A 24,474-nucleotide genomic window follows, 5' to 3' on the forward strand; every position below is an offset into this window, starting at 1 on the left:
GGGTCACAAGTCAGACATGATTTACTGGCTAAACAATTTTTACCAGTATTACAGTATAGCCTCAACACTTTGAATACCATTGCCTCTCAAAAACTAAAGATGAAACATTACACAAAGAATTACAGAAAGGAGAATAGGAGGTGTAAACAGGTCGCACCATATACCCAGGGAACTCCTAAGAACAGAAGTAAAGGATGTCATCAAAAAATTGTATGAGAAAAAAAAAAAAAAGAAAATGGCAAGAGGGAGGAATAAGAAGTAGACATCCAAAGGGCTCCACTGGTACTCCACTATTCTGGGAGAAATTTTTAAAAAGGTTTCTAGTACAATGGTAGCACTATTAGAATATAGACATGAGTCACACAGGATGAGCAGGCTGAGATGGGCTGTTTGGAGGAACTCCCAAAATGATGAGATCACAGATCCATTTGAATGTTTGAGTATATTTTAACTAGCAGTCTGAGAGGGGAGAAAAAGATCTCCCTAAATAATAGGGACATCTACTGGCTGTAATGAAAAGTTTCTATCTCTAAAACATTACATCAAAAAGGATAAAAACAGGGAATTGGCACATAGATAAAAATAAAACATGGTCTCTTGGCCTTCAGGATCCTAAATTTTAGTTAGGTGGACAAAATATAGACATAAAAAGATAAACAGCATGAGGTAACATAAAAGTGCAAAATAAGCGGTATAGACAATAAATGGGATGTTAGCTAGAAAAAAATCACTGAGGGCTGATTAAGTAAATACTTGGTGTGGATCTAGAGGGAGAAGAAAGAGAGAAGAGGAGGTAGGAGAAGTGAATGGAAAAAAAAGCAGAGCATGAACCATCTAGGACTAGATGACGAGGACTGAACCATCCCCCACTTGTTCCCTTCCAGCTGCTTAAAGTTGTCTTGGCATGGGGACCCTTACAGATTTATTGAGACTTTAACAACTGACTAGTTCCCACTGGGGCAACTCAACAATACAGAAGTGGCAGAATTATACTGATGCACACATCTGACCAGGTGAGGAAGACGGAAAAGATGAAACTGGTGTCTAACCCTCGCCTGCACCTGCAGAAGCAGTGATCATAAAAATAACACTTTACAGAAAACCAACAGCTCAGTCATTTTTCTGTAATGTCTAACTCTTCATGACTCCATTTGGGGTTTTCTTGGCAAAGATACTGCAGTAATTTGCCATTTCCTTCTCCAAAAAAACAGTGCATGCCCTCAAGGAGCTTATAATCTAATCGGAAACTATTTAAACAAATGTATGTTGTTGTTGTTCAGTCATAGTGTCTGACTTTTTGTGAATTAATTTGGGGTTTTGTTGGCAATGATACTGGAGTTCTTTACCATTTCTTTCTCCAGCTCATTTACAGATAAGGAAACTGAGGCAAACAGGGTTAAGTGATTTACCCAGCGTCACACAGCTAGTAAGTGTCCAAGGCCAGATTTGAACTCAGGAAGATGTCTTTCCAAGTCTAGGTCTGGCACTCTATTCACACTGCCAAGTTTCTTTTTAATCCAATCTATTTTATTTCATTCATTTAAAAATATTATTCTGAGAGGTACAGAGGTTTTACCACACCACCAGAGATCTTCCACACACAGAGAAAAAGATTAAGAACCCATGCTTTAGAGATTGTTTACTTTTAGTATTAAAAAAAAAATGTAGGGGCTAGCTAGGTGGCACAGTGGATAAAGCACCTGCCGAGGATTCAGGAGGACCTGAGTTCAAATCTGGCATCAGACACGTGACACTTGCTGGCTGTGTGACTCTGGGCAAGTCACTTAACCCCCATTGCCCCACAAAAAAAAAGAAAATGTAACCATACTAATATCAGATCAGATTAGTAACTGTGTATCACAGAAAACAACTTCCATTTGATAACACTCCAGTTCCCCAAACAGCAGAGAAAGCTTTCCATTTCTACTAGCTCCTATCTCTTTGCTCTTTAGGGAGCTGAGAATAGGCAATTAACTCACTGACAGATGTAGCTAAGTAAGGTGTGCTGATGAATGCAGAAATTACCACGTGCATACAGTGGTAGGTCTCCTGCATACCCTCAAAACAAGTGAAGGAAACAGTTTTACCTTCCTCATTTCTGCGTCCAGAACCCCCTCCAAAAGTTCAGGTGCTTACATCTGAGTGCCTGCCTATTCATTATTAGAACAAAGCATTACCCATTTGGGATCAGAGCATTCTATTTTGTCTCTTTAAATCTGAACTGTTTTTGTGTATCATTGCCATCTGGCGAAGCCTATGGACCCGTCTCAGAATGTTTTAAAATGAATAAAATATATAGAATTACAAAAGAAATCAATTATATAGAATAAAAAATACATTTCCATCCAGTTTCACAAACTCCCTGAAATCTATCAACAGACATAGGAAGAATTGTCTCACTAATGAAATCTCAACAAAATACCATCAACTATAGTCCACATCTTTCTCCCACTGTCTATCTTTCTCTCTCTCTACTCTCACTATATTTTACCTAAATTGGCGGGGGGAGAAGGGGGCAGAAGGACTCAGCATAATCCCTCTCAAGTAGATTGAAAAAAATACCCTTTACTTTCTCAGGTAGTTAACTTAACAGTTGACTGTCTTTAGACAAAGAGTTTGTAAAACATGTTTCTTACCTTTGTGAACTTACAAATTAGGACAAATTTATTATATCCTCAAACAATAAAATCAATACATAAGAGCACAGAGAGAAGCAAACTGCTATGTGAAGTATAAGAAGAGAAAAGAGAAAAGAAGGTGATAATTGACTGGGGGATGGAGGGTAATTGAAAAGGCATTCTGGGGGAAAAGTAACATTTGAAATAGGCTTCAAAGGGTGGATAAAAATTCAAAAGGTAGGAGCATAGAATTCTATACTTTGGGAAAAGTGTAAGCAAAGATAGAAAGGTGGGAAATCACTTTTTAAAAAACCTTTCTAACCTGGAGTATTTGAGTTTTCAAATTTCTTTCAAATAACCACTAGTCAAATTAGAAGCATATCCCTTGATTCCTCCAATTGAACTTTGTCTTGAGAGAAAACCAGAATTAGGGATCAGAAATACCTAAATATATCTGAGATCTCATCAATATGCAGGTTCTCTCCATTAATGTAAGCCACATACCACCCACACCCCCTCATCCTGTGGGATGTTTGTCCATCATCTCCTAAAGATTGCCCGTAGATATCTAATGTGCTAGTTTTCCACTAGGTCTTTTTTACATTCTGTTAGTACCAGTGCTGCCTCTAATCTTTGTATTTATTATCTCTTATCTCCTGCCCTGAGAATGGTTCACCTCATCAGTCAGTCAAGAAATATTTATACACTTACTGTTTGCCAGATACTGAGGATTCAAAGACAGGTGAAAACAGAGTCCTCAAACTCAAGGAGTTTACATACCAACAGGAGAGACACTATTTAAACAACTGGGTAGATACAAGATATATACAGAATAGAGAGAAGGGACTGAGGAAAAAAGTGCTTTAGCAAATAGGAAGACTGTGAAAGGCCTTCAGGATTAATAGCTTTGAAATTATTCTTGAGGATGTCAAGGAAACTAAGAAATAGAGATGAAAAAGTTAAAGTGAGGGAATAGTTATATTATCCCTTTTACCACATTATGCCCTTAGGTCATCATTAGAAATATAGGAAGGAAGGAAGGAAGGAAGGAAGGAAGGAAGGAAGGAAGGAAGGAAGGAAGGAAGGAAGGAAGGAAGGAAGGAAGGAAGGAAGGAAGGAAGGAAGGGAGGGAGGGAGGGAGGGAGGGAAGGAGGGAAGGAAGGAAGGAAGGAAGGAAGGAAGGAAGGAAGGAAGGAAGGAAGGAAGGAAGGAAGGAAGGAAGGAAGGAAGGAAGGAAGGAAGGGAGGGAGGGAGGGAGGGAGGGAAGGAGGGAAGGAGGGAGATAAGGAGGAAGATAAGGAACAAAGGAAGATAAAGAAATATATTGCAGCCTACTTGTACTTTTCATGCATCTCTCCATCACCCTTTGAGTGATTCACCATTCAGATTCTTCAGAAAATGTGTGTTCCAGTATTCAGAATCATAAAGCATCAAGAGGAGAATATTTATACATAACTAGATTCTTGTGTCTAGAGGCAGCTTAGAATTGTCAAAAGTACAATTAAGACTTTTTTCTTCCTTCTATTCAATTCTAATCTATTGATCTGCAGAGCCTATCCCAAATATATGTATATATTTATATATGCATATGTATATACATCAGGAGATATATATTATATATGTACATGTGCATGCATATACAAATACATATATATCCTGGTATGTTTAGGATATACATATATATAAATATTATATATATATATGGAGGGAGAGAGAAAGAGAGAATCCTGATGTACTCATTCAATAATGGACTGGCCATCCAAAGACAGGTAATGATCTAGAAGAAGACATGTTTTCCCCTAGTTTTTCCAGAAGACATTGTTAATTGCTTTTGAGTTGTCACAGATCTCAGTAAGGTTATGTAATGTTCTATGTGCAATCAACAGAATATCATCCCCAAATAGGAGTACCTAAAGTACCTCACTGTATAAAAGGAACCTGTTCTATGTCAGAACATAAGTTCCACTAGCATAACCTTTGATAACTCAGGGCACCATAAAGAATCAGAGTGTAAGACCCTGAATCAAAACTACCTATACTCACATAAAAAAAAATGCTCTAAAACACTATTGATCAGAGAAATGCAAATTAAAACAACTCTGAGGTAGTACTGCACACCTATCAGAATAGCTAATATGACAAAAATGGAAAATGTTGGATGTTGGAGGGGATATGGGAAAACTGGGACACTGTTGGTAGAGTTGTAAACTGATCCAACCATTCTGGAAAGCAAATTGGAACTATTCCCAAAGGGCTATAAAACTATGCAGACTCTTTGATCCAAGAATACCACTACTAGGTCTATATCCCTAAGACATTCAAAAAAAGGGGAAAGGACCCACTTGTACATAAATATTTATAGCAGCTCTTTTTGTGGTGGCTAAGAATTGGAAATCAAAGGAATGCCCAACAATTGGGGAATGGCTAAACAAGCTGTAGTATATGACTGTAATGGAATATTATTGTGCTATAAGAAATGATGTGCAGGATGATTTCAGAAAAACCTGGAAAAATTTACATGAACTGATACATAGTGAACAGAACCAGGAAAATGTTGCACACAGTACCAGCAATATTGTTCGATGAAGAACTGTGAATGATTTAGCTATTCTAAGGAATACAATGATTCAAGATAATCCCAAAGGACTCATGATGAAGTATACTATCTGCCTCCTGGATACAGACTGAAGCATGCTATTTTTCATTTTCTTTCTTTCACCTGTCTTCTTGTATGAAATGACTAATATGGAAATGTTTTACATAACTGCACATAGACAACCTATATCTGATTGCTTACTATCTCAGGGAGGGGGTAGAGGGTAGGGAGGAGAGAGGAGGGATAAAATTTGGAACTCAAAACTTTAAATTTAAAAAAAAATTTTAATTGGGGGAAAAGGGGAAAGCACTAACTAGTTGGGAGATCAGAAAAGTCTTTCATGCAGAAAATGGTTCTTGAGCTGCATCTTGAAGGAAGAAAGAGATTCTATGAGGTGGAGGTCAGGAGGGAGGACATTCCTGCATTCTAGCCTTCCTGCCATGGAGATGGATTATCATATATGAAAAGCAGAAGGTCAGTTTGACTAAGTCAGAGCACAAAATAAGCATTGTCTAGTGGGCCTCAAAATACAGATCGGGGCACAACTACTGAGGAATTCCTTTTTAAAAATATGGGAAATGAAGGAGGTGGAGAAACCTGGGCAGACTGCATGACCTGATGAAGAGTGAAGAGAGCAGAACAATGTATACAATAAGATTGTAAAGAACTCTGATCAATGTAAAAAAAAAGTAATATCCTGTGGAGGACTAAGCAGACATTGTAATGAAAACTGAATTCCATAAAATATAGCTACTATTAGAATATTAGGTTCTTATATTTTGGATAGAGCAAATTTGACTTTCATTGTATCGTGCTGAAAGCATTGCAATGGAAATGGAAATTAATTTCTTCTTTAAATCGCATGCTATCCTAATAAAATTCTTATAGATGATTGAAAATATCATTAACAAGTTAACTTCTATTATACTTTATAGATACCTCATCACTTTCAACATATTCCATATGAATCATATTTAATATGACTATAGCATGTTTGAATGATCACTCATATTTATAGAGTTTACAAAGGTTCACAAAAAATACTTTTCACAACTCATCGTGGTAGGCAGCATACAGACAGAAAATTCGAGACTTTAAGAGGTTGTGATTTGCCCCATCCACAGACAGTAACTGGGAGAAATAGGACTCAAAACTAGATCTTATGTCAAAACCTGCACTTTACCTCTTTATCACTTTAGTTTTTTCAATGAAAAATGGGCTGCATTCAGTTATTACTTCTACCTCTTAGTACCCCCAATAGAGTTATGTGAGGGAGCAGTCACAAGTCATTACTAACAGAAGGAAGTACTCTTCTATTTCATAGTTGGTCATTATTTTCCCACCAATCAGTTGCCCAGCACCTGGCAACACCATTGTGATTTGTTTTTACCATTTCTGTCACAGTTCTGGTCAAGACAAAATGTTGTTCACGGGGGTGGGACAAGGACAACCCTGCCAGAGAGCAGCAGATCCAGTTCAGTAGAACTGGACTCGATTCTCGATCTACTACTTACTCTCCGTATAACCTTGGGGGGACAGATGTCAGGGAGTCCTGGAATTTAGAAGGGGAAAACAAAGTAACGCTTTTACTTCCACATAAGCGGTTTCCTTTGGAATCCTGTGCGTTTTATTTATACATTTAAAACCTTTATTCTGAGAAGGGAAGGGTCCATAGGCTTCATCAGACTATTCAAGGGTCCCTGCCCTACATGATCTTTCGGGTCCTCTCACCTCCCGACTCTTAAGAACCCCAGTCCCTTCTTTCCCTTTCAGCCCCGCTCCGAGGCTTCCCCATCACTGCATGCGGAGCCCAGGGACACCGAGGCCGTCCCAGCCCGTCCCATTTGCCCGAAGGAACACCAGCCGCTGGCCTAAAAGGAAGCTCTTCCCAGAGGGGCGGCCCGGACTCTAAGAACCGGGAAGAGACCCACAGTGTGCCCCACTCCCTGACCCGCGGGAACCCAAAAGCCAAGGCCCCTTTCCCAGCGTTCTGGCCGGACGGAAATGACGACAGCCGAGCGGGGGGAGGAAAGAGTGGCTGCTGCAACAGGGGAGAAAGACGGGAGGGGAAGGAGGGGAGAGCGTCTGGGGGCGGGGCGGAGCGGTGGCCCGGTTTCCGGCGGGTTGTCGCGCTCTCTCTCTCCGGCCGCGGCCGCTCTCGCCCACAGCCGCTTCCTCCATCCTGGTATTTTTCGGAGCCTCCATCCTGGTTCTTCCAAAGTGCCCGGACCCAAAACAGGAAGTAAGTGCGATGGAACCTTCAGGTCCCAACCGCCGCCGGGGCCTCTCCGCTCCGCCCCGCGCAGCGCAGCTCAGTCCGCCCGGCCCCCTGGCCGCCTGCCCCTGCCCCCTTCCCCTGCCCTCTGCGCTCCCGGGCCCCTGGACCTGCGGCCTGGGGGAGGGGTGCGGAGGGCTAGGGAGGGGGGAAGCCCCGAGTCGGGCCGGCTGGAGGAGGCTCCCCTCCACCCACCCTGCTCCTCCCCTCCCCTCCACACCCCTCCCCTCTCCCCGCCGGCCAGGGCCAGTTCCTCCCTCGCCGGGCTGGGGCTGAGGGGATGGGAAGCGGGCGGCCGCAGAGGCGGAGAAGCCGCTGCGTTACTGACGGAGGCGGAAAATGGCGGCGGCTCGCTTCGATGGAGTCCAAATGGCGCCGGGACCCCTGGGGGGGAGGGCGCGGGGGAGGGTCTGGGGGTTGGGGTGATTGCATTCTTGGGTTCGGTTTAGCGATGAGTTCTGTAAAAGGGGGTGAGTTGGGGGCAGGGGTGTTGATGTCTCCCCCTCTCCGCCCCCCCGTTTTTCGTCTTGCGCCCCCCAGCTTTTCCCACCGGAGGGAGGCCTCGAGGCCACCGGAGTCCGTTTAATTGGTGTCCAGCTCCCCCACCCCCTCCCCGGCGGACTTGGCCACGCCGGCCTCCCCTGGACTCAGAGCCGGGGCACATGGGGGCTTCTCCCAGCGGGGAGGAGGTAGGCTCTCGTTAATTTCTACTTGGCTGGGGTTTGGGGGCCCTCCCTCCCCCTTCCCTCTGACGCCCCTCGGGTCCCCAGCTGTTCCCTGGTGTGCGGGCCGCTGCCGCCTTTGAGTTTAGCGCCTCGGGAGAATCGGGTGTTTGATCCCCGTTTAATGGGAAATGAGGGCAGAAACGTCCCCTCCCTGCTTTGGTCACCCAGACATTTGCGGCTGTCCTCCTCCCCTCTTCTCCCCCCCCCCCCCCACTTTGTTGCTTAGATTAGAGGAGGAGGCTGGGAAGAATGTAAAGTCCGGACTCCTATTGTGTTGAAAAATGAATGAGCTATTCTCCTTTCTGAGTTTTTTTAAACTTCATTTCTGAGAATTGAAGATGCCACTTGTTGGTACTCGCTATATTGTATGTTCATCAAAAATCAGAATACATTCTTAATGAGGGAACTGTTTATATTCCGTTAAAATAAAAATATGTTGTTTATGAAGGGGCAATTTAGTTGTAGCATGGGGTGTCGTTGTTTTCATTTGAGGGAAACCATCTATATTAGGATTGCCTCTTTCTGGGGGTGGCAGGCCGTGGTAAAGTGGAAAAGAGCATCGGATGGATCTGGAATCGGAAAATATGCTCTGGATTTGGATCCTTGACTCTGCTGGTATCATCGTAGGTATGGTTCTTAACCTCTGGGGCCTCAGTGTTCCCTCCCTCTCCTCTGTAAAATGGAGGATTTGGACCAAATGATCTGTAAGGCCCTTTCAGCTCCAAATCTATAATCTGAGTCAGTTATCCAGAACATCTGCACATTGCAACAAAAGGTGTTGCAGTGTTTGAATGAAGTAGTTAAGTGAGGTTAATGGGGAAATTGATTTATTTCATCCAAAATTCTAACCTACTTTTAATGTATAAAAATCAGTTTTTACCAATTAGAAATGTTGACAGTGTACAAGGTAATTAAATTAACACCCAGCGTTTGGTGGTGTGTTTTTTTTTTCCATTTAATGATATTTATGTTTCGTAAATTAACCATAGTCGACATACTATACTTGGCACAGAATAACTCAGTCACTATCCATGGTGCCTATATTTTAACTTTCGATATCTTTAGAAATACCACAACAGTGTGTAGAGAGATATATAGACATGTACATACACACACACACACACACACATCTTTCCAGTTGAGCCAGTTTTTTGTTTAGTTGTTTCAGTTGTGTCTGACTTTTCATAACCCCTTTTTGGGGTTTTCTTGACAAATACTGGATCAATTAGCCATTTCCTTCTCCAGCTCATTTTACAGATGAGGAAACTGAGGGAAATAAGGTGAAGTGACTTGCCCAGGGTCACACAACTTGTAAGTGGGATTAGAACTCTGGATTTAGTAACTCCAGGCCTGGTGCTCTATTCATTGCACCACCTAAATGCTCTGGACTAGTTTGGCAAACTTTAAGTGTTTTGCTAACTTCTTATCATTTAACTGTTCAAAGACTTTTCACTGGCTTCCTATTGCCTTCCAATTAAAGTTCAAACTCCTTAACTTCTTTTCCCGACTTTCAGAGCCCTCTCTAATCTAGTACAACCTTGCTGTTTATTTCATATTACTTTCCTTATATTCTGCCTCTTGTTCTCCAGCAAAACTGTGTACTCCCCTACTCATTCTGCCCCCCTCTACCCCAAAATTCTCTGTACTGCCTTAGTCTGACAGCTGTTAGTCCTTTTCTCCTCTTCTTTGTTGAACTCACCTGACACTTCCTCTGTGAAGCCTTCCCTAATTTGCTCTCCCACCTCTAAAAATGAATGACATTTTTATAATTGAAGTGTATTCTATAGATTATATGTGAACTTCATATCTCCATCTTGTGGGTACTGCATTTTACAGATCAGGAAACCAAAGCTCAGAAATATGAGGTGATTTGCTCATAGTATGTCAATTCTAATACAAGTATCACAGGTGGGATTCCAGCCCATCACTTCTAACACCACTTCCTGTGATGGGGCTTGGACCTCATAATTTTTTTTTTTAATTTATTTGCAGCTCTCTGTCTCCCATTGAGTTGTAGCAGTTCAGGGTTTTTGGATTTATCAGATAGCTCTTTAAGTTCAAAACCTGATGAAGTAAATGCATTTTTCCATTAAAAAAATCTAAAATTGGTTCTTTATTTCCTAATTCTGAATTTTCACACAATTTAGAGTGATACTTATTAGACATTATAAACAACTTTGTTCTTAAAATTACTGCTGAATAATGCTTTGTAGTAAAAAAGTAGTAAATCAGAATCCTACTTCAAAATATTCCTCAGGTGTTTTTCATTTGATTCAAGATTCCAGTGGTTATTAAAACTGTAAGACTTTTGATATGGCAGGCCACAAAAGTACTCCATTGTGATTTTCTAAAACTTATTAGACTTGCTTCCAGCCCTTTTAATACCAAAAATTTTAATAAGATTTAGTTGAGAAACACAGGTAAATTAGTGTTTTCTTTGCCATTCTCTGGCTCATTTTACAAATGAGGAAACTGAGGCAAACAGGTTTAAGTAGCTTACCTCTCAGAGTCACATGGCTAATAAGTGTTTGAGGTTGGATTTGAACTGAGTTCTTCCTGACCCTGTGTTCCAGCCATTGCTAGTTAGGTGGGCATGGTGGATAGAGTGCCAAACTTGGGGACAGGAATACTTCAGTTTCTGTCTAACCTTTGGTACTTAATAGCCGTTTGACTCTCATCATCTCACTTTTCTAAGGCTCAGTTTTCACATCTATAAAATGAGGATAGTATCTGAAGAGGGCAACAAGATTGCTATTGAAATGGGGTCATGGAGAGTGGGCCATGACTGAAAGAACTCAACAGTATCATCTGAAGTATATACCTCAGAACGTTATTGTGAGAATCAGGTGATGTATGTCAAGTTTTTAAAAAACCTTTAAGTCTTGTAACAGTCAGCTTAATAGTATCTTATGGAGAGATTAGACTCTACTACCATATATTTGCATAGAAATTTGTTTTCTAGAGCACTTTTGAGAACTTCATCTTTATTGATCCCCAAAACTAGCTTGTGAGTTAGGCAGGTGCAAGGACTGTCCCCAGTTTGCAGATAAGAAACTGAATTTTAGTAAAAATTAAGTGATTTGCCCAGGGTCATCTGTCTAGCAACATCTCTGGGACTAGGACAAAGGTCTTTACTCCTAATCAAGTGATTTCTGCTCTAAAAGAAAAGCAGGGATTTGACAGAAATTTGTGTTAAAATATTTGCTACTTTTTTTAAAACCACAGATATATTCAGTAGGCCTTTCAAGTCTTTTAATGGAGAAAATTTCCGAGGGGCCTGAAGATAAATTGGATATTTACTAACCCCTGGTTGCTTTGGGTTGAAGGAGTGGGAACTGAAAAGTTTTGTTTTGGGTTGGGGTTTTTGGTTTGGTTTGGTCTGGGATTTGGGGGTGGGGGGGGATGTAAACTAATGTTTAAATAGTTAATAAAAGGGAACATTTACTCTTTTTGTTGCTTTTGTGTTTTTCAGCCTTAGAAAGGTAAAATACCACTATTGAATAAAGCATCAAAATCTGACCAGACTAAAGTTACTTCATTACTAAATTCATTGTTTAGCAGCCTAGTGTAACCTTTCTGTTTGATGTCATTATGGTTAGATACACTACCTCTTTATGAAACTCATCGACCTTATCTCATCTTTGTGTCCATTAAGTGGTAGAAATTATAATGGTTCTCATTCTATCCATCTCCAAGTCTTTAATATCTGTTAGAGAGTGCTAAAACCCTTGGTTTGCTTAAGAAGTATACTTATAAAAGAAATGCAGTTCCCTGACAATCCTTAGTAGAAGATTGCAGTGGTACATATTTTCATTGAAGGTACACAAAGTGCCTGAATAATGGCTTGAAAATAGCCACTTAATAAATGTTTGAATGAATGACATTTTAAATAAAATCTAACATTAAATACATTTAGAGGTACTTAAGTCAAGCTGGCACTGAATTTAAAAATTCGAAAAGGGATTTTTAAAAATAAATTTGTTGGTGAATTGAATTGTCAAATCGGCCATGTTGGAAAATTTTGTTCCTCCAATTGGTCAGATTATTACAGAAATGCCTATTAATTTCTTCTCTATAGGAACTACAAAGAAATTTCCAAGACATCTGGCAGAGAATTTGGATTTTAATGTCGTGTTTTATTCATAGGTCAGGCCAGCCTTCTTAGGACTATGCTCATGTAAAGTTTCTTTTTGGAGTAAAAAGTGTTCATTTCTAACATCTAATTTGATTTCTTATAAAGTTGATCTTTTATTTAATATTTTGCCTTATAAAATAAAGTGATCAAAACTGTTCAGCCAAGTTTAGGAGAGGAAAACCTTCCTGAAAAGGATGACAAATCAGAGCTTGACAGTCCGTCTGGAGTGGCCCCAGGATAGGAATTGAGCACATCTGTCCAGGCTACTGCTTTGAGTGTGCAAAGAAGATGAGGTGGCTGAAACTGGAGAAGGCCCCTGGTTGCTGCCCTGTAATTTTCTAAAGGTTTTTCTTCTTAGACTGTGGCTGTGATTGCATCAGTGTAAAGAACTCCCAGTATAAAAAATAGAGAAAATTGGGGCCCAACTTGCAAAAGCTGCACAGAAAAGTATATATCTCAGAGGTAAAATTTGAACTGAAGTCATAGGATCATAAATTTAGAGCCAGAATCATAGAGGCCATCAAGTTCAGTTATCTCATTTTATAGATGAAATAGTCACAGAGAGGTTAAGCGATTTGTCCAGGGTCACACAGCTAGTATGACAGAACTGGAACTGGAACTCAGGTCTTTACTAAAATACAGTAAAATAGATGTACACAGGCTATGAAGATGCATCTTGATTGCTACAGTTGAGAGTAAAATTGAACTGAAGCTGCTTTGCATCCTATATAAAACTAGCAGATAACCTGGAACCTGATAATTCTAAGCCCTGAATTTATAGTAGTAGTCTTACAATTGACAAGTCTTACAAAAACAGTGTAATTATTCTAGCAAAATCTTAGTTAGTTGGATGCTAGCCTAACTTTTAAATAATAGATGGGATCTTGTTTCACCTGTTTGTAAGCACCTGAGTAGCAAGGTATTACATTACACAAAGCCCTGAAGTAAAAGGATTAGATTGTGAATATATGTACTGTGCTACTTGAACTTATTGTTGTCTAAAGTGAATATTATGGAAACTGTCCTTAGTGTTTTGCTTAGAGACTTTTATAGGTGAAACAGGAGGTATTTCAAAAGTCTTGTAGTCAGAGAACCTCGGTTGAGATATTAGGTCCCTCATCTCTACAGTCCCTTCTAGCTCTAAGCTTAACCTGTTATTAGGTAGTGCTTCAAAAGGTACTTGGATAGCATCCAAAGCACACCAACTCTGTCTTATATGCAATATAGCTTGTTGCATCTCTTGCAAGCGCTTTATATAGCTGATTATTGTACTAAAAGTAGACAACATTGACATTTCAATAGGACTATCAACTTTTTTATGTGGAATGAGTTGTCATTGATCAGTGAATATTTACATTAACAATGAACCTATGGGGCGGCTAGGTGTCGAAGTGGATAGAGCACCGGCCCTGGAGTCAGGAGTACCTGGGTTCAAATCCGGCCTCGGACACTTAACACTTACTAGCTGTGTGACCCTGGGCAAGTCACTTAACCCCAATTGCCTCACTAAAAAAAAAAAAACAATGAACCTATGGTACTGTAGTAAGATTCTTTATATGGAGAAATAAAGCAAATGGCAATATCAACACATTTTGACTGAACTTCATTTTGCCCTGCACCCTTCTCCCCCACCTCCCAGCACATCTGTACTGTATGCAATTCTGGGTGCCACATTTTAGGATGGACATCTAGTAGGTAGCAACAATCTGGAGTGCTTTCAGAAGGGGCAACAAGGATCATGAGATGACTGAACATCATACACCATAAGAAGATCTAATAAAATAACTGACCATGTTTATTCCAAGTAAGAAAAGACTTCACAAATAAAATGCATGATTTAGCTCTTCAAAAGATTAGAAGGGTTTTCATATGTAAGAGCAGTTAGAATTGTTTCATTTGGTCTGATAGGATAGAACTAAAGCAGTGGGTGGAAATTGCAGGGAGACATTTTTAGGCTTTGAGAAGTTTTTCTTTAAGTCATTAAAGCTATTCAAAAGTAAAATGAACTGCTTTGAAGGTAATGAGTTTACTTCTCATTGTAAGTCTCTAAGCAGAGGCTAGATGGTTGGCAATATTGTTGGGGAGATTCTTGATCAACGAGGGGGCTGAATTTGATGATTGCTTGTTGTGTGGTTCAACACCAAAAACTCCATTTGGCTCCATATTATAGTACTCAAATTCTTGAGTGTAGAATTCAAGGTTCTCAGAGTCTTGCCCCATCATGCCCATCCTTATCTCCCACAGCTATCCAATGAAGACTCTTTATTCCAACTATACCAACCATCTCATTGCCTTTAAACATGCCATGTTTTTGCAAATCCTTAAGCTTCTTGAAGGCAGTGATTGTAATCATCTTTAGATTCCTAACAAATGCTGAAATGTATACCCAGTAGATGTTCAATAAATGTTAAATGAATTCTAGATTCTAAGCTCTTATGTTCTTCTATGTGCTTGAAATACTTTTCCCTTTCCCTTATGTTCTCCAAATCCTTCAAAACCCCATTTTCTTTAAGAGATCTTTTCAGATTCATCCCACATTTTAAATCTACTCATTCTCACAAATTATTTACTGTGCACCTATTTCCTGGACTATTAGAATAGCCTTTTAATCTCCCTGTCTTCAAGTCCCCCTTCCTTTACATACAGGTGCTAATAATAACATTCCTGAGGCTCAGGGCTAAGAATATCACTCTCCTTTTCAATACACTTCAGTAGCTCCTTTGCCTCTGGTTTATTATGAATTATTCCCCTTCACATACTACTGTTTATATTTCTCCCAGCCACTTCTCCCCATCCCCTCTCCAAACTGACCGCCTCTCTATTCCTTATACATGATATTTTAGCTCCCATTTCTGTTCCCTGTACCTGCTATGCAATTCCTTCTCACCCTGAAATTCTGCTTCTACCCTTTAGAATCTCATTTACTTCAGAGCTCAGATCAGATGCCACTTCCTACAGGTCTTTTCTGATTCATCCTCCCCAGCTTATAATGCTTCTCCCACAAAATAAAATTAGTATGTATTTATGTGTATGTTGGCTCCCCCAGAAGAATAAGTACCTTAGGGCAGGAATTATCAGCAGCCCTGAACACAATGCCTGGGACAGAATAGATGATAAATGTTTGTTCACTACTGATTGAGATTTTTGCACTGAAGTTGTAACGATTGGAATGACGCCACCTGCTGGAGGCTTACTGTAAAAGAGTTCTGCCCATGAAGCGAAGGTCTTTGAGGGCAAGACCAGGAGTCTTTTCTTTGGCGTCAGGAAGTGACTCGGGCTAGTGGGAGGAGGAAGGAAGAGACTAGTGCTTGCTCTCACTCTCTTTCCTGGGGATGCTGGTGGAGAGCGGAGCTAGAAATGTGCTCTCCCTTTAATAGATAAGAATCTAGGCCTTTCTCTCTCTCTTTACCAAATTCTTATTCTCCTTAATAAGCGCTTAAAAGTCTAACTCTTGCTAAAGCTTATAATTTATTGGCGACCACTCATTGGATATTTTAGACAGACTAGCTAGAATTTTAGCCCTTAACAAAGTAACAATGCAAGGCAGTATTTGATGAGTTTGTGTGTTAGCTCCCTATAGTGAAAGAATGGGTCTTGTATAACAATAGAACTCTCTTTGGTACATAAAGTGAGCCAGCTGGAAGAATAATTTTATTTTGGGTCAAAGATCATGCAATTTAGCACTGTCATATACACTTGAAGTTCATTACATGAGTACAGATGCCACTTTTATAGACAGTGTGTAATAAATTGAACTTTAGAAACGTGGCTCAGTCTTCAAGTAAATACGAACCAATAAAACACGACTAAAGCTATAATGTTATGATTTGAAGGTATTGAATCTCGTTTACACCCCCCCTCAAAGATTGCTTTGTGTTCATTCCTATATGCTTCATTGTGTTAACTATTAGTGTCATTATTTTACAGTAAAAATGTTTTTACAGTTTTTAAATGTCTTCCATGCATACCATATATGACTTTAAAATTTCATCACTATGGGGCAGCTAGGTGGCGCAGTGGATAAAGCACTGGCCCTGGATTCAGGAGGACCTGAGTTCAAAGCCAGCCTCAGACACTTTACACTTACTAGCTGTGTGACCCTGGGCAAGTCACTTAACCCTCATTGCCCTGCAAAAAAAAAAAAAATTCATCACTCCTTTCCTCAGTGCCCAATATTAATGAGAATGTGCTTATAATTTTAAAAATTCATAATAAAAATTTAGAGTTACAAAATATTGAATAGAAGGATATCTTTTTTAAAAAGTTTAAAAAGGGGCAGCAAGGTGGCACAGTAGATAAAGCACCGGCCCTGGATTCAGGAGGACCTGAGTTCAAATTTGGCCTCAGACACTTGACAACTTACTAGCTGTGTGACCCTGGGCAAGTCACTTAACCCTCATTGCCCCGAGCAAAAAAAAAAAAAAAGAAGAAGGATATCTTGCCTCCTAGAACTCCCAGTTGCTATACACCTGGATAGTGTACACATATCTGTAATAAAATTATGTCTTGAATCTGAAGCAAAATATATCAAATAGTCATAAAAACATTTTAATTGCTTTTGAGTTGATTTTATAAAATCTTACAGAGTGTTAGACTGAGACCACTTCAGTTTACAAAGGACTAATTTTGTGGGCTAGAAACATGATCACATGGGGGGGAAATTCAGTAAAAATATGTACATGATTTTATGTTGACATTTTAGTGATTAGCCTGTTATAAATTGTTCCACTCTTGTTTGAAACACTAAGTTTGATCAGTAATTACAATTTCCCCCCAAATTTCCCCAAGTATTACTGATACTTACAAATACAAATGACTTCATTTATATTATCAAGTCAGTTAAAGTTGCATTGCCATAATGACCCATCTTTTGCTTTGTTATCAATTTCTAGTAATACAAAACTCCCACATGTAATAATAAAGTGTTGTTTGTGATGAGTTCCTTCCCCCCATTTTTCCTTCTGCTAGTTGTTGTCCAGTCATGTCTGACTCTTTGGGATCCTGGTTGGGGTTTTCTTGGCAAAGATAATAGAGAAGTTTGCCATTTCCTTCTCCAGCTCATTTTAAAGTCGAGACAACTGAGACAAACAGGTTTAAATGACTCAGCCAGAGTCACGCAACTAATAGTGTCTGAGACGGGATTTGAACTTAGGTGTTCCTGGCGCTCTATCCACTGTACCACTTAGCTGCCACATTCCCTTCCCTAGATAAACTGCTAAAATGCCTGAGACCTTATTAACATTCTTCCCCCCCCCCCACTATGATCCTCGAGCTAGCCCTTTGACATCCCAAACCTTTGGTAAATTCAACCTTTTTCTTTTCCCCACACATAGATAACTAACAGTGCTTTAAGGCTTATAAAGCTCTTTGTATATTTTCTCATTTGAGAGTCACAACAGTCCTGTAATATAGGTGCTATTAATATCCCAGTTTTATAGATTAACCTGAGATGGAGGTTGTTAGCTTATCTTGGGTCATGCTACTAATGAGTGTCAGAATTTGAATCCAGTGTAGATATGAGCAGCCTGAAAGCCAGGATAAGCTACCGTTTGAGTCCCACTTCCATACTTACTGGCTCTGACCTGGGGCAAATTAGTTAACTTCTCTGTGCTGGAAGCCAGTGGTGTCAAACGCAAATAGAAAAGGATGCCTTCAGGGCCTCGTGTTGACTTAAAAAGCTGTAAATTAACTTTATCCTTCTTGTATTTTTATTTTGTTAAGATTTTGCCTCTTACATTTTAATCTGATTCAATACACTGTAATTTGACACCTCCATGCTAGGCAACCCCCTATAGCCAAAATTGAAGAGAAGATAGAGACCTGCTTTTGGAGAGGCAGTGTTCTCACCTTGAGTTCCCTATTCTAATGAAATCACGAGTCTTATACCAGTTACAACTCTTCCTACAAATGCTCTGCCTCTTTTTGTTGACTAGAGTACTTGACCCAAAATCAAGGAAGACCTGAGTTTGAATTTGATCTTGGGCAAGTCACTTAACTTCTGTTTGCCTCAGTTTCCTCAACTGTAAAATGGGGATAACAGCATCTACTTTGCAAGGCCATTGTGAGGATAAAAAAAAGATTTTATTTTTAAAGCACTTAGGTGTTGTATAAATGTTTGTTCCCTTCCTTCTCCTGTAGTGTCATTACAACCCAGTGGTGGATTACTGATTCTACTTCTCTGTCCTGTTAATGATGGGCTTATTTTTGTCCCTGTTACCTAGCTTTTTCCTCTAGCTCAAATTTTAATTTCTGTTTTATATTTCTCTGAACATTGTGACCCTGATGTCTGAGGGGGTGTGACTTATTGACTTAAGTTACTACTTGCCGTATGAGGAAAAAAAGGAACAGAATGTTTTCAATAAGAACTTCCCAAAAATCTAAGAAATGGGTACAGTCAACTTAAAGGGATTTGAACTAGAGTACCTCTAATAGATGATGAAGCATAAAAGAACTGAGTATTTTTGTAGGGCATTACATAATAAATGCCAAAATAAGCAGTAGATATTAAGTGCTTTATGAACTGGGGGGGTGGGGGGGGAATAAGCAATCAACCCTGAAGAACACTTTGTTAAAGAGATTGAACTTCACCATCAATGCTGTCAGGTTCTTTGCCCTCACAGGGAAACTATATTGTGATAATTGAGGCCCTCATTTCAGTAACCTCATTGGCATACCTTCCAGGCTCTCTTCTCTATCTACACAGTGGCCAAAATAGCCTTACTAAGGCACATGTCTGATCCTGTTTCCCCCCACCCCCTCAAGGAAAAATCAGTTGTTTCCAATTGCTTCTAGTATTACATATTATCTTCTCAGCCTGGAATTTAAAACCATCTACTTCATAATCTGTTCCAACCAACCTGGCCAACTAGCTGTTGGCTAAACTTGGCATTTCAACTCCAGTCTCTGTTTTCACGTGGGCTGTCCCTCTCACTAGAAAGTCACTCCTTCACACTCTTACTTCTAGCTTTCTTCAGGACTCTGCTCAGGAGCCTTGTAGAGCCTCTCATGAACCTCGTTCATGCTTTCTTCCTGAAATTCCTTTGTGCTTGCCTGTGATACTGTTGTATCTTGTTGAATTTATTTGTCTAACAGGTCTTCTACCTGCAGTTCTAAATACACTTTACCATATAAAAACAAGTCTTTCAGTTGGGCAGCTCAGTATGTCACATTGGTCTTTTTCTCCTATTATTGAGATCATTGAGGATTATGATTTTATTTTTATGCATATTATTATTATTTTTAAACATTTGCCATGTAAAAGGACACTATGTTATAAGAGAAAAATCATAGGTGGCAGCTCTGCCTTCACAAAACTTAATATAAGTTCAGATTTTGGTTCATTCTGTCATTTTAACAACAAAGAAGCCAGGAAGTTTTAAAATGGGTATATTTCCAGTGAGCCTCCTGTGATGCTACATAGCTGATTATTAAAGAGACAACTGTCTAAGAATCTAAACTGCAGAGAAGGTGCTGATCTGTGTTGGTAGAGTTGGTGGGCATTTCATCATCTGGAAATTCCATATCCTGATGAAACCACAGGTCTAGCCTGTATCCGTCTTGTAGAACACTGTGATTTTAGAAGAATTAAAATTAGAAATTACAGAAGGGCAGAGGAATATGTATGTATTTGTGTATATTTGGATGCTGTCTTCCCCATTCCTTTGGGAGTTGCTTCTTTTTTTTTTTTTTCCCCTGTTGGGAGCTTCTTGAGGGCAAGGACTGTCTTTTGCCTTTCCTGGTATCTCCAATTGCCCAGTGCCTGGCACATAGTGGGCACTTAATAAATAATGTCAATCGACTGAATATCATGGTTGGACACAAACATATAATAATATGTTACCAGTAAAGATGGTGAGGATGAGGAGTAGGATAGCATAAAAAATTTAAGGATTGTCACTACAATTGTGTTGGCTTGTAATTTTGTGAAATGAGATTTATGGAATGAGTTTATATAACCACTGTTTTTTTAAACTTTTTTTTCCCTTTAAATAATACTTTCACTATAGAATGCTTAGTTTCCTAATGGTGGACAAATTAGGATAAGAAACCTCCTACTTAACATCTGTAGGGTCACTCATAATTTTTGTTCTTTCTCTTTTCGAGATTAATTTTAATAGCTAATTTGAATTGTTTCTGTTTGTCCTTAATTTTCAAAGAGGACCATGACATCGGGAGGTGATGTCATGACTTGCAGTGAATTGAATTTAAGTGAGGGAGGGCTGTGCAAGGTCACCCTCTTCATTCTTTCCTCCAGAGCCATTTGGGTCCTGTGGCAAGATGTACATCAGGACAACTGGAGGTGGCCCTGGATGTTTGAGGCAATTTAGGGTTAAGTGACTTGCCCAGGGTCACACAGCTAATAAGTGTCAAGTGTCTGAGGCTAGGTTTGAACTCACATTCTCCGGACTCTAAGGCCAGTGCTCTATTCACTGTACCACCTAGCTGCTAATTTGAATAAATTCTATTTATAACAGATACCTTTAGTGTTGTTAAATGGTTAGCATATTGAAGAGGCACCCAAGGGAAGTGGAATATCATCAGCTAACTAATACTCAGATCTATGTGTCTTTCTCATTGACCCTGATAAATTATTAAACTTGAACATAATTGACCCTAATTATGTGATCTTGTTATTCATAGAATGGTCCAGAAATAGAAATATGGAGGAAACTCAATCCAGTTAACATGAAGGTAATGCTACTAGCAAGGGAAAAGCACCTTGAATCTGTGGCAAGGGCAATAACTGCTTCATCTTTTGACTAGGTAAGTTTGGTGTAAGAATGTGACAAGACCCTCCCCTACTCCTGTGTCTTCAGTTTTAATCACACTAGAACTATTGGTGTCATCTACTTTTAATATGGGATTTACAGATTTACTACAGTCAACACATTCAATTTTCCACAGGTATGTATTAGGCACCAAAGTATGGGCAGTGCCCATGCTAAGCAAGGGAATATCCCTTTGTATAATTGGAATTTTTATAGCAAAACATTAACCAAGTCCTTAGAGCATGTATAATGATTACTGCAATTGTCCAAATATTTGAAGATTAAGCTTAATGCCTTTTTGCTTCCAGCCCATCTTGTTCAGTCTTTTTAAATGCATAGCAACTTTCTAACCTAAGTATAGCATAATAAACACAATTTAATATTTCATTATTGATTCAAGATCTCATAGGGTCTCAGAAGCATCATTGGGAACATGACTTCATGTAAAATGCTGAAGATGTAGAAATTGGAGAAAAGGGTGATCAGTCTTTGATCCAAAGAGTAATATCTCTCTGGTGCCTATAAATAACTCATAGTAATTTGTCTTCCGTAACCCTTTCAGAGCAGTCTCTTAGTGTTTAAGGGATAAAGAGCAATAAAGACAGATTAACCAGATAACAGCAAAAGAAAATCCAAATTCCACCAAAGTAATATACTAACTCTTGGGAACTGTTTAGTTTCCTTTTCTTTCTCAGTCACTTTCTCAGTTTCTCCCCCAAAGGATAATAGGAATAAAGCTGGAAGGTATCACCATGATTTAGTCTGACATCTTCATCTTTGAGAGATGTGGAAGCTGAGGCTGGAGATAGATGAAATGACCAAATTTATACCGACCCTCACTTTAAGAGAGAGCTTAAAATTTTAAACTGACTTCCAATATCAGCTTAACTTGTGATGATTTGTCTCTTTTAGGAAAGTAGATTGGGGAGAGGATGTCAAATTAACTAAATATTCTAGCTAGTTTGGGTTAATTCTAGCTTTATCATATATACATTTAATTTTTCTAAGAACCTTGAGATTGATCACAAATATAATCCCTTGTCATGGGAGTAATTGATATTGTTCCTCTTTTACAGATGGAAATAACTTGGTAGTTCATTAGTTCCATAAAACATACAAGAATGTCTCATAGCATAATTAATACCAATGCTCAACTTTAATAATAGATCCAAAGATAGCATAGATTATCTGTAAGTAATTTAGAAAAGCAACAACAAGTAACAGTCAATTAAGACTACATGCCTTTCTACCAGACCAAATCATTAGCTTTATCTTTGCTATGTCAGATTTAAAGGAATACATTTTGCCTCTTTGGAAAAAGGTATTATCCTAAATGGTTAACCTGAGAATTGGGAAGTGCTTTGCACCCAGGGCTAAAACTAGGGCCTAAACTTGTGATTTAGGCTAAATACCCTAGACTTTTCAAATAATCTTCAAACAGCAAGTCTCTAGTCTTCTCACCAACCTGGCCACTTTTCTCTGGATATAGTCCAATTTGTCAGCATCCCTGTGAAACCCTCAACTGAAGACAAAAGCTCAAAAGACATTGGATTAGGAAACTCCATCTACCACTATAGATGGGAACCTTTTCTGCAACTTGCAGTCTTAAAGAGTTGCCTGCCCCACTGAAAGGTGGAGTAACTTGCCCAGAGTCACACTGCTAGGATGTATCAGATGCAAGACTTGAACTTAAGGTCTTCCTGGCTCCAAAGTTAGCTCTCTATTCACTGGGCCACACTGTCATATATAGGAGGTGCTAAATAACATTTCTTGATCGAGTGATGTTTGACAGAGAACATATCTTTTATAATAAGTTGTGATTATATTCATAGAGACATAGATATAATATGAGATTAGATTAGATAGGACTAAAAGAGGTTATGTTTATTTGACTTCTTTAAGTTTTAGTATTTACATGATAGAGTTATCCAGTAGGCTTTCTGAGACAAATTCCAGCTCAACTTTGTCTGCTACCTGATACTAAATGTTGGCATTTTGCCAAATATGCTTCTTTAGGAATTAAAGTAGAATAAAAGATAAAGGGGTTTTTGTTTGTTTTTAATGGATCATAAGATCACTGTAAGTCAGCAGTGTGACATGACGGCTGAAAAATCTGTGTGTGTGTGTGTGTGTGTGTGTGTGTGTGTGTGTGTTTTCTTGTGTACTGGGGTTTCCCAGTGAGAAAACTTCCTGTACCAATGCAGATTGGCAGCTGTTTTGGAATTTACAATCTTAGTGGGTTGCCTAGACCAGAGGTGTCAGGCACATGGATGGCAGGCCTCTACATCCCCTCGATGCTCCCAAGTCTACCTAAGCAGAGTAAAATGTAAATGTACATTATAAAACTAATTCAGTTTGCTCCCTTCAGGGATCCTTATTAAGGATGAGTGGCCTCCATTTCTATTTGAGTGTGACATCGCTGACTTAGAATACCAAGAAGTCAAGTGATTTCCCCATATTCACTCAGCCAGTATGTTTTGGAGGCAGTACTTGAACCCAGGTCTTTATTATTGAGGCCAGCTTTCAATCAACTCTGCCAATCCTTACTCTTGCCTCTCTGATCTAATCTTAGGATAAATTAATAGAAGCCTAGTGTGCTATAATGCTTCTGTATTCTGCCCTAATCCAATGTCTTTTGAGCTTTTGTCTTCAGTTGAGGTTTTCACAGGGATGTTGACAGATTGGACTATATCCAGAGAAAAGTGGCCAGGTTGGTGAGAAGACTAGAGGCTTGCTGTTCGAAGATTATTTGAAAAGTCTAGGGTATTTAGCCTAAAGAAAAGACTTAAGGAAGACATGGTAGCTGCTGTCAGGTATTTGACCAGAAGGATTAGAATTGTTCTCTTTAGGGGGGCAGCTAGGTGGTGCAGTGGATAAAGCACCGGCCCTGGAGTCAGGAGGACCTGAGTTCAATGCTGGCCTCAGACACTTAACACTTACTAGCTGTGTGACCCTGGGCAAGTCACTTAACCCCAATTGCCTCAATTAAAAAAAATAATAATTGTTCTCTTTAGCAAAAGCAAAAATAATGGGTAGAAGTTTAAGAGAAGCATATTTTTAGCTCCTTGTAGGGAAAAAATTCTAACATTTAGAGCTTTACAAAAGTGTAATTAATTGCTTTAGGAGGTGGTGGGCTCCCCTTCACTTGAAGTCTACAAGAGGCTGGATACCAATTGTCAAGAATTATAGAAAGGATTCCTATTCAGGTACAAGTTGGACTGGATGTCTTTTAGGTCTCTTCTATCACCTAGATTCTGCAAAAATGCTGCCCTAACTGAAAGGGTTATATATGTAATAACAGGTGACCACAGAGCACTTGTAAAATGCAAGGAATTGCCAGTTTATAAAGGAAAGTTT

General features: G+C 39.4%; 1 protein-coding gene across 6 annotated transcripts in view; it reads left to right on the top strand.

The window, feature by feature from the left end:
* Window positions 1–7,308: 7,308 nt before the first annotated feature.
* Window positions 7,309–24,474, top strand: part of DMTF1 (cyclin D binding myb like transcription factor 1) — a 56,802-nt gene continuing 39,636 nt past the window's right edge. For 2 of the 6 annotated variants that reach the window (XM_043965782.1, XM_043965786.1), the window contains exons 1-2: window positions 7,309–7,456; window positions 20,990–21,112. The gene's annotated coding sequence lies outside the window, so the exon portion shown is untranslated. The other 4 variants (XM_043965783.1, XM_043965787.1, XM_043965784.1 and 1 more) reach the window with 4 other exon arrangements.

This window comes from Dromiciops gliroides, chromosome 5 (assembly GCF_019393635.1).
Source record: "Dromiciops gliroides isolate mDroGli1 chromosome 5, mDroGli1.pri, whole genome shotgun sequence".
NCBI lineage: Eukaryota > Metazoa > Chordata > Mammalia > Microbiotheria > Microbiotheriidae > Dromiciops > Dromiciops gliroides.